Source organism: Oncorhynchus gorbuscha, linkage group LG11 (genome assembly GCF_021184085.1).
Source record: "Oncorhynchus gorbuscha isolate QuinsamMale2020 ecotype Even-year linkage group LG11, OgorEven_v1.0, whole genome shotgun sequence".
Lineage (NCBI taxonomy): Eukaryota > Metazoa > Chordata > Actinopteri > Salmoniformes > Salmonidae > Oncorhynchus > Oncorhynchus gorbuscha.
Window position 1 is genome coordinate 14,700,677 of NC_060183.1, and position 13,874 is coordinate 14,714,550.

The following is a 13,874-nucleotide window of genomic DNA, read 5'->3' on the forward strand; positions in this document are numbered from 1 at the left end:
CACACACACACACACACACACACACACTGACAGTTCACACACACCCACACACACACACACACACACAACACACACACACACACACACACACACACACACACACACACACACACACACACACACACACACACACACACACACACACACACACACACACACACACACACACACACACTGACATTTCACACACACACACAGTTCACACACACACTGACAGTTCACATGACAGTTCACACACTCACACACACTGACAGTTCACACACACACACTGACAGTTCACACACACACACTGACAGTTCACACACACACTGACAGTTCACACACACACACACTGACAGTTCACACACACACACACACTGACAGTTCCACACACACTGACAGTTCACACACACACTGACAGTTCACACACACACACTGACAGTTCACACACACACACTGACAGTTCACACACACACACACACACACACACACTGACAGTTCACACACACACACTGACAGTTCACCCCTTTCTATCATCATCTCTCTTTCCTTATTCCTCAGAAGGCCTCTCCCAGTCCAGAACAGGACCTTTCTCTAGGATCTCTCTCTCCCATTCTCTCCCTCCCCTCGCTCCCTTTCTCTACCTCCCTCCTCCCCCTCCCTTTGTCCAACCCCTCCCTATCTCAAATTAAATTAAATGTGCTTTATTGAAATGAATAGGTACATTTTGCTATTAAACAACACAATCACTTTTTACATAACATTAAAATCCCTTAACGTCCCTGAACATTAAAATCCCTGAACGTCACATTAAAATCCCTTAACGACATTAAAATCCCTTAACGAGATTAAAATCCCTTAACGACATTAAAATCCCTTAACGCAGACATTAAAATCCCTGAACGTCACATTAAAATCCCTTAATGCAATGTTTCTGGTGACAAGTACATCTCAAGAGATATAAAAGAGTATTCAATTGGTGGGTAAATTAAATTAAATTAAACTAAAAGTAATAATGGTATAGTAACAGACATTATCATACATTTTAGAAATAGATACATTTATAAAAATGTATGAAAAAAGATCCTCTCTCTCTGCAGAGTTTGGGCTCAATGACAGCCTCCAACAAATTACAACATAGATATGTCAGCATTTACACCAAACACACACACACACACACACACACACACACACACACACACACACACACACACACACACACACACACACACACACACACACACACACACACACACACACACACACACACAAACACAGACACACACACACACACACACACACACACATATCGTAATGTGATATCGAAGATGCCAGGGCATCTTAAGCCCACTCTGCCCTTCTTCCACAGCGGGTCACTGAGGGGTGTAGCCAGTGATGTCACTGCCCAGCAACCATCCAGTTATTACCCAGAAGGCCACAGTCAGTGATGTCACCACAGAGACAGGAGAGGAGCAGAGCGGAGAAGAAAGGAGAGGAGAGTATAGGGGAGAAGTAAAGGGCAGAGGAGAGGAGAGGAGAGGAGAGGAGAAAAGAGCAGAGGAGAGGAGAGGAGAGGAGAGGGGGAGAAGTAAAGGGCAGAGGAGAGGAGAGGAGAGGAGAAAAGAGCAGAGGAGAGGAGAGGAGAGGAGAGGAGAGGAGAGGAGGAGGAAAGGAGAGGAGAGGAGAGGAGAGGAGAAGAGAAGAGAGGAGAGGAGAAGAGAAGAGAGGAGGGAGAAGAGAAGAGAGGAGAGGAGAAGAGAAGAGAGGAGAGGAGGGAGAGGGAGGAAAGGAGAGGAGAGGAGAGGAGAAGAGAAGAGAGGAGAGGAGAGGAGAAGAGAGGAGCGGAGAGGAGAAGAGAGGAGCGGAGAAGAGAAGAGAGGAGAGGAGAGGGGAGGAGAGGAGAGAGGAGAGGAGAGGAAAGAAGGAGAGGAGAGGAGAAGAGAAGAGAGGAGCGGAGAAGAGAAGAGAGGAGCGGAGAAGAGAAGAGAGGAGAGGAGAAGAGAGGAGCGGAGAAGAGAAGAGAGGAGCGGAGAAGAGAAGAGAGAAGCGGAGAAGAGAAGAGAGGAGAGGAGAGGAGAGGGGAGGAAAGGAGCGGAGAGGAGGAGCGGAGAAGAGAAGAGAGGAGCGGAGAAGAGAAGAGAGGAGCGGAGAAGAGAAGAGAGGAGAGGAGAGGAGAGGAGAGAGAGAGAGAGGAGAGGAGAGGAGAGGAGAAAGGAGCGGAGAGAGAGAGGAGAGGAGAAAAGAAGAGAGGAGGGAGAGGAGAAGAGAGGAGGGAGAGGAGAAGAGAGGAGGGAGAGGAGAGGAGAGGGAAAAGAAGAGAGGAGCGGAGAAGAGAAGAGAGGAGAGGGAGAGAGAAGAGAGGAGAGGAGAGGAGAGGGAGGAAAGGAGCGGAGAGGAGAGGAGAGGAGAGGAGAAAGAGAGGAGCGAGGAGAAGAGAGAGAGAGGAGAGGAGAAGAGAGAGAGAGGAGAGGAGAAGAGAAGAGAGGAGAGGAGAGGAGAGGAGAAAGAGAGGAGAGGAGAGAGAGAGGAGAGGAGAGGAGAGGAGAGGAGAGGAGAGGAGAGGAGAGGAGAGGAGAAAAGAGGAGAGGAGAGGAGAGGGGAGGAAAGGGAGGAAGAGGAGCGGAGAAAAGAGGAGAGGAGAGGAAGAGAAGAGAGGAGCGGAGAAGAGAAGAGAAGAGAAGAGAGGAGCGGAGAAGAGAAGAGAAGAGAGGAGAGGAGAGGAGAGGAGAGGAGAGGAGAGGAGAGGAGAGGAGAGGAGAAGAGAGGAGAGGAGAAGAGAAAGAGGAGAGGAGAGGAGAGAAGAGAGGAGAGGAGAGGAAGGAGAGGAGGGAAAGGAGCGGGGAGGAAAGGAGCGGAGAGGAGCGGAGAAGAGAAGAGAAGAGAGGAGAGGAGAGAGAGGAGAGAGAGGAGAGGAGAGGAGAGGAGAGGAGAAAAGAGCAGAGGAGAGGAGAGGGGAGTGGAGGAAAGGAGCGGAGAGGAGAGGAGCGGAGAAGAGAAGAGAGGAGCGGAGCGGAGAGGAGAGGAGAGGAGGGGAGAGGAGAGGAGAGGAGAGGAGAGGAGAGGAGAGGAGAGGAGAGGAGAGGAGAGGAGAGGGGAGAAGAGAAGAGAGGAGAGGAGAGGAGAGGAGAGGAGAGGAGAGGAGAGGAGGGGAGGGAGGGAGAGGAGGAGAGGAGAGGAGAGGGGAAGAAAGGAGAGGAGAGTAGAGGGGAGGAGAAAAGAGCAGAGGAGAGGAGAGGGGGAGAGGAGGGGAGGAGCGGAGCGGAGAGGAGAGGAGAGGAGAAAGAGCAGAGGAGAGGAGAGGGAGGAGAGGGGCGCTGAGGAGAGGAGAGGAGCAGAGAGGAGAGGAGCGCTGAGGAGAGGAGAGGAGGGAGAGGAGAGGAGCGAGAGGAGAGGAGAGGAGCGGAGAGGGGAGGAGCGCTGAGGAGTGGAGAGGAGAGGGGAGGAGCGCTGAGGAGAGGAGAGGAGCGGAGAGGAGCGCTGAGGAGAGGAGCGGAGAGGATAGGAGAGGAGAGGAGAGAGCGGAGGAGAAGAGAAGAGAGGAGAGGAGAGGAGAGGGGAGGAAAGGAGCGGAGAGGAGCGGAGAAGAGAAGAGAGGAGCGGAGAAGAGAGGAGAGGAGAGGAGAGGAGAGGGGGGGAGGAGAGGAGAGGAGAGGAGGGAGAGGAGAGGAGAGGAGAGGAGAGGAGAGGGGGAGGAGAGGAGAGGAGAGGGGGAGAGGAGAGGAGAGGGGGGAGAGGAGAGGAGAGGAGAGGAGAGGAGAGGAGAGGAGAGGAGAGGAGAGGAGAGGAGAGGAGAGGAGAGGAGAGGAGAGGAGAGGAGAGGAGAGGAGAGGAGAGGAGAGGAGAGGAGAGAGAGAGAGAGAGAGGAGAGGAGAGGAGAGGAGAGGAGAGGAGAGGAGAAAAAGAGCAGAGCAGAGGAGAGGAGAGGAGAGGAGAGGGAGAGGAGAGGAGAGGAGAGGGGGAGAGGAGAGGAGAGGAGAGGAGAGGAGAGGAGAGGAGAGGAGAGGAGAGGAGAGGAGAGGAGAGGAGAGGAGAGGAGAAAAGAGCAGAGGAGAGGAGAGGGGAGTGGAGGAAAGGAGCGGAGAGGAGAGGAGAGGAGAGGAGAGGAGCGGAGCGGAGAAGAGAAGAGAAGAGAAGAGAAGAGCGGAGAAGAGAAGAGAAGAGAGGAGAGGAGAGGAGAGGAGAGGAGAGGAGAGGAGAGGAGAGGAGAGGAGAGGAGAGGAGAGGAGAGGAGAAAAGAGCAGAGGAGAGGAGAGGAGAGGAGAGGGGAGTGGAGGAAAGGAGCGGAGAGGAAAGGAGCGGAGAGGAGAGGAGCGGAGAAGAGAAGAGAAGAGAGGAGAGGAGAGGAGAGGAGAGGAGAGGAGAGGAGAGGAGAGGAGAGGAGAGGAGAGGAGAGGAGAGGAGAGGAGAGGAGAGGAGAGGAGAAAAGAGCAGAGGAGAGGAGAGGGGAGTGGAGGAAAGGAGCGGAGAGGAGAGGAGCGGAGAAGAGAAGAGAGGAGCGGAGCGGAGAGGAGAGGAGAGGAGGGGAGAGGGGGGAGAGGAGAGGGAGAGGAGAGGGAGAGGAGAGGAGAGGAGAGGAGAGGAGAGGAGAGGAGAGAGAGGAGAGGAGAGGGGAGAAGAGAAGAGAGGAGCGGAGCGGAGAGGAGAGGAGAGGAGAGGAGGGGAGAGGGGGGAGAGGAGAGGAGAGGAGAGGAGAGGGGAAGAAAGGAGAGGAGAGTAGAGGGGAGGAGAAAAGAGCAGAGGAGAGGAGAGGGGAGTGGAGGGGAGGAGCGGAGCGGAGAGGAGAGGAGAGGAGAAAAGAGCAGAGGAGAGGGGAGTGGAGGAGAGGGGCGCTGAGGAGAGGAGAGGAGCAGAGAGGAGAGGAGCGCTGAGGAGAGGAGAGGAGTGGAGAGGGGAGGAGCGCTGAGGAGAGGAGAGGAGCGGAGAGGGGAGGAGCGCTGAGGAGTGGAGAGGAGAGGGGAGGAGCGCTGAGGAGAGGAGAGGAGCGGAGAGGAGCGCTGAGGAGAGGAGCGGAGCGGATAGGAGAGGAGAGGAGAGGAGAAAAGAGCAGAGGAGAGGAGAGGAGCGGAGCGGAGTGGAGCGGAGAGGAGAGGAGAGGAGAAGAGAGGGGAAGAAAGGAGAGGAGAGTAGAGGGGAGGAGAAAAGAGCAGAGGAGAGGAGAGGGGAGTGGAGGAGAGGGGAGGAGAGGAGAGGGAGCGGAGCGGAGAGGAGAAAAGAGCTGAGGAGAGAGAGGAGAGGGGAGGGAGGAGAGGGGAAGAGGAGAGGAGAGGGGAAAAAGAGCTGAGGAGAGGAGTGGAGGAGAGGGGCGCTGAGGAGAGGAGAGGAGCGGAGCGGAGCGCTGAGGAGAGGAGAGGAGCGGAGAGGAGAGGAGAGGAGAGGAGAGGAGAGAGGGAGGAGCGGAGAGGAGAGGAGAGGAGAGGAGAGGAGAGGAGAGAGGAGAGGAGAGAGGGAGAAAAGAGGAGAGGAGAGGAGAGGAGAGGAGAGGAAAGAGGAGAGGAGAGGAGAGGGGAGGGAGGGAGAGAGAGGAGAGAGGAGAGGGGAAGAAAGGAGAGGAGAGTAGAGGGGAGGAGAAAAGAGCAGAGGAGAGGAGAGGGGAGTGGAGGGGAGGAGAGGAGCGGAGAGGAGAAAAGAGCAGAGGAGAAGAGGGAGGGGGAGAGGGAGGGGCGCTGAGGAGAGGAGAGGAGCGGAGCGGAGAGGAGAGGAGAAAAGAGCAGAGGAGAAGAGTGGAGGAGAGGGGCGCTGAGGAGAGGAGAGGAGCGGAGCGGAGTGCTGAGGAGAGGAGAAAAGAGCAGAGGAGAGGAGTGGAGGAGAGGGGCGCTGAGGAGAGGAGAGGAGAGGGAGAGGAGAGGAGAGGAGAGGAGAGGAGAGGAGAGGAGAGGAGAGGAGAGGAGAGGAGAGGAGTAGCAGTACAGAGAGAGATATGTAGAGTATTGACCAGGCCGGCTAATCGATAAGATCTGTGATCAATTGATCTGTACAATTGATCTGTACACTCCGACCTCACACTGGTTGACAGAGCAGGACTGGAAGCTCTGGGGTGGGTGTGTGTTTGTGTGTGTTACATACTCACCTGTTGGTCCCCCTCAACCTCTACAAGTCACACACAAAGACGAACAGACACAAATGTTACCAAAGGATTTTGAACCCAAGTGTTAGCCCTCTGAACAGTCAAAGTCTCAGTCAAAGTTACTCATCATGGAAGCATGATTCTCTCTCTCTCTCTCTCTCACACACACACACACACACACACACACACACACACACACACACACACACACACACACACACACACACACACACACACACACACACACACACACACACACACACACACACACACACACACACACACACACACACACACACACACAGGTGCATCTGGTCCAGGTTGAGGGTGAGGTAGGGTTCCAGGAGGAATGAGGAAGAGTTCTTCCCCCCCGCATGGCGGAGTGCCCAGGAGGTGGGCTTCAAATCCACCGCCTCACACAGACACACCTTCAGCAACCAATGGAACACTGGCATGGTGGTGTGTGTGCAGACGGTCTGTCTGTAAGTCTGTTAGTTCTAACTACTCACCATATTAGATAGGTGATTCTACATACCAATAATCCATTCAACCACTCAGAAATGTACACATGGTCACAGATATATACACACACACACGCAGTAATGTCAAAAACACCCCTCTTCCTCCCTAATAGTCTATTGGACACAGTCCGGCACCGAACCTGATCGCGCAGAACCAGATCGGTTACTGACAGGCGACAGTCGGTGCCTTCTATGTTTGCTTATAATCCATTCTGTGCAGATGGTAGATATAAGGAGGGAATTGTCAGCGGAAAGAATAAGGAAGAGGTCTCGGTGGCGGGAGGAGAAGAGTAAACCCCGATGAGGAATCACAGAGAATGGCTCCGGTCCTGATCATCTGATCGTAGACTGTCCCGGTTAGAACAGCTTCTGACCCGGTCACGGGCGGGGAAGACCAAGACATCAGCAGCTCGCGCTCAGTAGCCTAAACAGCTTCTGTGCGCTGGTTCTCCTTTTTACCCGGGATGTCAGTCTGCTTGTCCGGTGGGTCCCACGGCTACAGAGATAACCAGTGGCCGGCTATCGATCCCCTAAATCGCTCTCTCGTTTTCCTCTCTCCCTATCGCTCTCACTATGTGAGCGCAAGCTTCAGGGAATGCGCGAAACGCATCAGCCTGCCTCCTGCGCCGAATAGGTATTGTGTGTGTGTGTGTGTGTGTGTGCGTGTGTGTGTGTGTGCGTGTGCGTGTGCGTGTGTGTGTGTGTGTGTGTGTGTGTGTGTGTGTGTGTGTGTGTGTGTGTGTGTGTGTGTGTGTGTGTGTGTGTGTGTGTGTGTGTGTGTGTGTGTGTGTGTGTGTGTGTGTGTGTGTGTGTGTGTGTGTGTGTTGGATACCACACCTAATATGGTCAATCAGACAGTCTCTGCGTAACGAAATAATACGGACACACACACAAGTTTAGAAGAGAGGGTTCAGTGAGCTACACTGATGAATAGCCTAGTGGTTTGGCTTTAGCTCAACGTGCTAACAGTCTTGTGGCACACTGACTGCGCAGACAATCTAGGTTCAAATCCAGTGGTTTACCAAAGGACACGAGGGGTGTGTTGATGAAATCTTGACTGTGTCCCTGCTATAACATCATACATCAATTATATATATATATCCATGTTGTCAGTAATCCCTTCTGTCAATGTGATGCACACACACACCCACTGTCCGAAACAGTGTAACTCCATTCTTGCCCATGTTCATGTTTTTTATGTAAGTCTAGGTTTTTGAAAGCAGTTCGCTAACTCCCCTCAAATGTAGCCTACACTGAACAAAAAAAAGACTCAAAACACTGATTGTGAAATGAAACCATGAAAAGTAGTGCACCTGAGCTGAGACCTGCACTATAAAACATTACCTGTAACACACATTTACAGCATATTACTTGAGCAACTGACTACAGTAGCATGTTCAGTGCATTACTGGAAGCACAGAGGTTAGTAAACTGTTGCATATTTACAGGGCATTACTGGAAGCACCGTGGTTAGTAAACTGTTGAATATCTACAGGGCATTACTGGAAGCACCGTGGTTAGTAAACTGTTGAATATCTACAGTGCATTACTGGAAGCACAGAGGTTAGTAAACTGTTGCATATTTACAGTGCATTACTGGAAGCACAGAGGTTAGTAAACTGTTGCATATTTACAGGGCATTACTGGAAGCACCGTGGTTAGTAAACTGTTGCATATTTACAGTGCATTACTGGAAGCACAGAGGTTAGTAAACTGTTGCATATTTACAGGGCATTACTGGAAGCACCGTGGTTAGTAAACTGTTGAATATCTACAGGGCATTACTGGAAGCACCGTGGTTAGTAAACTGTTGAATATCTACAGGGCATTACTGGAAGCACCGTGGTTAGTAAACTGTTGAATATCTACAGGGCATTACTGGAAGCACCGTGGTTAGTAAACTGTTGAATATCTACAGGGCATTACTGGAAGCACCGTGGTTAGTAAACTGTTGAATATCTACAGGGCATTACTGGAAGCACCGTGGTTAGTAAACTGTTGAATATCTACAGGGCATTACTGGAAGCACGGTGGTTAGTAAACTGTTGCATATTTACAGTGCATTACTGGAAGCACAGAGGTTAGTAAACTGTTGCATATTTACAGGGCATTACTGGAAGCACCGTGGTTAGTAAACTGTTGAATATCTACAGGGCATTACTGGAAGCACCGTGGTTAGTAAACTGTTGCATATTTACAGGGCATTACTGGAAGCACCGTGGTTAGTAAACTGTTGAATATCTACAGGGCATTACTGGAAGCACAGAGGTTAGTAAACTGTTGAATATCTACAGTGCAGGTAGCTAGTGCCACAACAGGCAGTAATTCTGTTACATGTATTTGATATTAAGTATTTCAACACTTTCAAAAACCTATTTCGTCATTTGATTTTGCTGACCTGAAATACAATTCATGCAGACTATTTTGTAAGCATTTCATTAGAATACATGTATTTTGTATTTTTTTAATTAAAAAAACATACTTGCTACTTGTCCACTAGAACGTTCTCCTTAACGGATAACACCATCTTTTTATTTGCTGACTGGGGAATATTCTTGTTTAACTTAGTTTCTTTCACTGACTGTAAGTCGTCTGCTAGATGACCAAAATGTAAATGTAAAAATGAAAACTTAGAAAGCACTGCTGGGTATTATTCTAATGACCTCTGCCCTGAAACAAGGCCACATTTGATCAAAATACTAAATAGTTGAGGGCAGAGCTCGTTAGAATAAATCCCAGCAGCAGTATCCTTGCAAATGTTTTAACATTCACATTCTGGTCATTTAACAGACTCCCTTTACAGAGCGGCATCCAGTCAGCACATTAATCTCAGGTTGATTTTAAAAACACACATCACAGTCAAATCAAGTAAAGAGTATATTTGACTGTTACTGTTGTAGTTAAAGATACATTGGTTTAAAAATATACTTAATTTGTAAAAACAATATAAAAAAATAAAAACTTTTGAATGTATCTTTTCCCATCCTGGCTAGTGCTAAATATACTGAACAAAAATATAAACACAACATGCAACAATTTCAAAGATTTTACTGAGTTACAGTTCATAAAAGGAAATCAGTCAAGGGGGTGTGGTATATACTTAAGCAATAAGGCCCGAGTTGCGTCTTGCGTAAGAACAGCCCTTAGCCGTGGTATATTGGCCATATATCACACCCCCTCAGACCTTATTGCTTAAGTATACCTTACTAAAAAACTGCATTTGTATGAAGGTAGTACTGCTCACTTCAACTATTTCTTAAAAAAAAAAATTTTTAGGTCCTCAACATTTTTGAGTAGCCAGTACTTATCCAGTTTTATAGTGTACCATGCCACCCACAAAAGGTTTTTAGATTCCAAAAATACAGTATGGTAATGTATTTTGTGGGGTGGTACTGAATTACAGTAAATTACTGGCAGCACAGTAGCCAGTAAGTTACTGTAGTTTTACAGGACACATGTAAATCAATATGGTACTGTATTCTGTGCGGTACAGCATTCTCACTAATGGGTGCAACAAATTGCTATAATTTTACAGCAGTGTAGCAGAATTCCATAGAGCCCCCATAATGTATTACTCTTTACAGTATGGTACTGTAATATAGAATTACAGTAGCTAACTGTAAAAAAAAAAAAAAAACAATTATATGAACTTAATATGTTGCTCAAAATGTAAGTGTCTTTTATGAGGACAACCAAAGACAGAGAAAAGAATATGCTTACATCAAACTATTATATATATTTCAATGTTAAACTGATTATGTCAGTAAGCAGATTATGAATAAGTCCTGTAAACACCTTACTCTGCTTATCTTAATCAAACTAAGGTCAAGATCTAAGTAAGCATATGCTGATTAAAACGCCTGGTTTTCTGAGCAGTCTTTTACATGATTAGTACATGTAAACACCTTTAATCTGCATCCCAGCGGTATTTGATCTGCACATGTGACAGCATCAGCTGAACAAGCCTCCCTCTTTAGCGCGAGTGAAGTGTGTTCGGAACAACTGAATGTACAGGATGTGTCTTAGAAGTAGTTTTCACAGGCAAACTTTATATGTTCGAACTCAAAATCAAATATGCTTCCAAAAATAACATGATCGCTGTGGTAGAACTTCAATTTTGATTACCGATTTTCTGCATTGCTCTGATTATGGGTAATTCAAATGTTTTAAACTTTATGATTATTTTACACATTGTTGTATGCATGTTTGAAGAAGAAAAAAAAGTATACTTCTATGTTAGTATTAAATCAAAATCTAATTTTATTGGTCACATACACATGATTAGCAGATGTAAATGCAAGTGTAGCGCATGCGCTTGAGTTCCAACAGTGCAGTAATATCTAACAAATAATCTGACAATTCCCAACAACTAACTAATGCACACAAATCTAACAAGTAATCTGACAATTCCCAACAACTAACTAATGCACACAAATCTAACAAGTAATCTGACAATTCCCAACAACTAACTAATGCACACAAATCTAACAAGTAATCTGACAATTCCCCAACAACTACCTAATACACACAAATCTAACAAGTAATCTGACAATTCCCCAACAACTACCTAATACACACAAATCTAAAGGGGTGAATGAGCAAATGTACATATAAACATATGGATGAACGAAAGCCGAGTGCCACAGGCAAGGTGCACTAGATGGTGTAAAATACAGTATATACATGTGATATGAGTAACGTAAGATATGTAGACATTATTAAAGTGCCATTATTTAGAGTGGCATTGTTTAAAGTGACTAGTGATCCATTTATTAAAGTGACCAGGGATTGGGCCTCAATGGGCAGCAGCTTCTCTGTTTACCAGTCTGATGGCCTTGAGAGATAGAAGCTGTTTCTCAATCTCTCGGTCCCAGTTTTGATGCACCTGTACTGACCTCACCTTCTGGATGATAGCGGGGTGAACAGGCAGTGGCTCGGTGGTTGTTGTCCTTGATGATCTTTTTGTCCTTCCTGTGCTGTAAGTGTCACGGAGGGCAGGTAGTTTTCCCCTGATGATGCGTTGTGCAGACCACACCTCCCTCTGGAGAGCCTTGCGGTTAAGGGCGGAGCAGCTGCCGTAAGGGCGGAGCAGCTGCCGTACCAGGCTGTGATACAGCCTGACAGGATGCTCTCGATTGTGCATCTGTAAAAGTTTGTCAGGGTTTTGGGTGACAAGCCAAATTTCTTCAGCCTCCTGAGGTTGAAGAGGAACTGTTGCGCCTTCTTCACCACACTGTCTGTGTGGGTGGACCATTTCAGTTTGTCTGTGATATGTAAGCCCAGGAACATAAAACTTTCTACCTTCTCCACTGCTGTCCCTTCGATGTGGATAGTCAGCTTATAGATCAATGGCGTTCTCTGAGTTTTCAGAAAGACTGCATTTAATCCGTGGACACCACTCATTTTTATGACAACACACCTGTCATAATTGTTTTCTTCATTAATAAGGCTAGGTGTCCCGCTAGGTGAAATTGGAGGGCGTGCAATTCAAATAAATAATCGTAATATTAAACATGTATGAACATACAGGTATCTTATATAATTTAAAAGCTTAAATACTTGTTAATCTAACTCCATTGTCCGATTTACAATAGGCTTTACAGCGGAAGCATACCATGTGATTGTTTGAGGACGGCGCCCAACATCAACATATTTTTCAACCAGCACAGGCTTCATAAAATCATAAATAGTGATTAAATAAATCACTTACTTTTGAAAATCGTCCTCTGTTTGCAATCCCAAGGTTCCCATCTACAACATGAATGGTCGTTTTCTTAGATAAAATCGTTCTTTATATCCCAAAAAGTCAGTTTAGTTGGCGCCATCGATTTCAGTAATCCACTTGTTCAACATGCAGACAAAGGAGTTCAAAACGCTACCGCTAAACTTTGTTCAAATAAGTCAAACCACGTTTCTATCTAATCCTCAGGTACTCTAAAATGTAAATAAGCTATAATATTTCATACAGAAAGAAGTATGTTCAATAGAAAAATACAATTAGCAGGCGCGCCTCCTCTTCGTCACGCGCCGACAGACTGATTTTCCACTGGGACTCTTTGTACCAAAACTCCAAATTCTTCCTTGTTTGGGAAGAAACAAGCCTGAAACCTTAAACAAAGACTGTTGACATCTAGTGGAAGCCATAGGAATTGCAATCTGGGAGCTAGAATTGCATAGGACCCAAAGCTTTCTATTATAAGAGCCTGGGAACTCAAAGACAAATAATTCTGGTTGGTTTTTCTTTGGATTTTCGCCTCCCACATCAATTGTGTTATAGTCTCATACATTAGTTTAACATGTCTACAAACTTCAAAGTGTTTTCTATCCAATGGTACCAATTATATGCATATCCTGGCTTCTGGGCCTGAGTAACAGCCAGTTTACTTTGGGCACGTCAGTCAGGGGGAAATTCAGGAAAATCGTCCCTAGCCCTAAGAATTAGAGGTTTATTATTATTGTTATTGTTATTATTGCTAAAGGTACTGCATAGGTGTAAACGTTTTTTTTTAGCGAGAGATAGCGCTTGTATAACCTAAGAAAGTAGCAGAAATGTGCAGAAAGTAGTTTGAATACATTTTATTGAAGGGAAACCATAACAATATTGAACTTTTTTGGAAACATATTCTTATATACTGTACAATGAGGATTTCAACTACAACATACTAGTCTTCTCCCATTTTTTTTACCATTTCCCCCACCCAAAAGGTGTATAAACAACAATAATAAATAAGAATAAAATAAGATAATAGATACAAAACAAAAACATGAAGAACAAATCAATTACCTCCAATTAGCACATGTAGGACAGTATGCAAGTGTGTTTGCATGGACTTTGTAGATGTATTTCTCACGTGCCGCACATAGTATTTGTTTCACAGTCCTTCTTTTGGGTGGCAGAATAGGCATCCCCTCCTCTTGCCTGGTCCAGCTGCAGCTTCAGGTGGATCAGGACAAGATTCAGCCCTCTGAACAGCTTTCACAAGCGCTGCAGAGGCTGCTCTGCAGGGGAGGCGCTCCCTTCTTTGAATATGTGGGGTTAAAAGTGCCTTTCCCAGCTGCTCCCGGAACACCCTCCTCTTGTTCCACTTATCAGGCATCCAGGTAGGGTTGATCTTGTTCCATATCACAAAGGCATTGTATGAGGACACATCAATGATGTTATGGAAGAGGACCAGGGGCCAGCGGGCAGTCATCCTCCTGCAGCTGTAAGTTCCAATCACCTTGTCCAGGTTGTCCACACCTCCTTTGTTGTGATTGTAGTCCAGGATGATGGCTGACCTCCTGTCCTCATGATTACTGATATCAGACAT

General features: G+C 47.1%; 1 pseudogene; it reads right to left on the reverse strand.

Moving 5' to 3' along the window:
• LOC123989615 overlaps positions 1-13,874 on the reverse strand; it is a 36,212-nt pseudogene extending 22,338 nt beyond the window's left edge.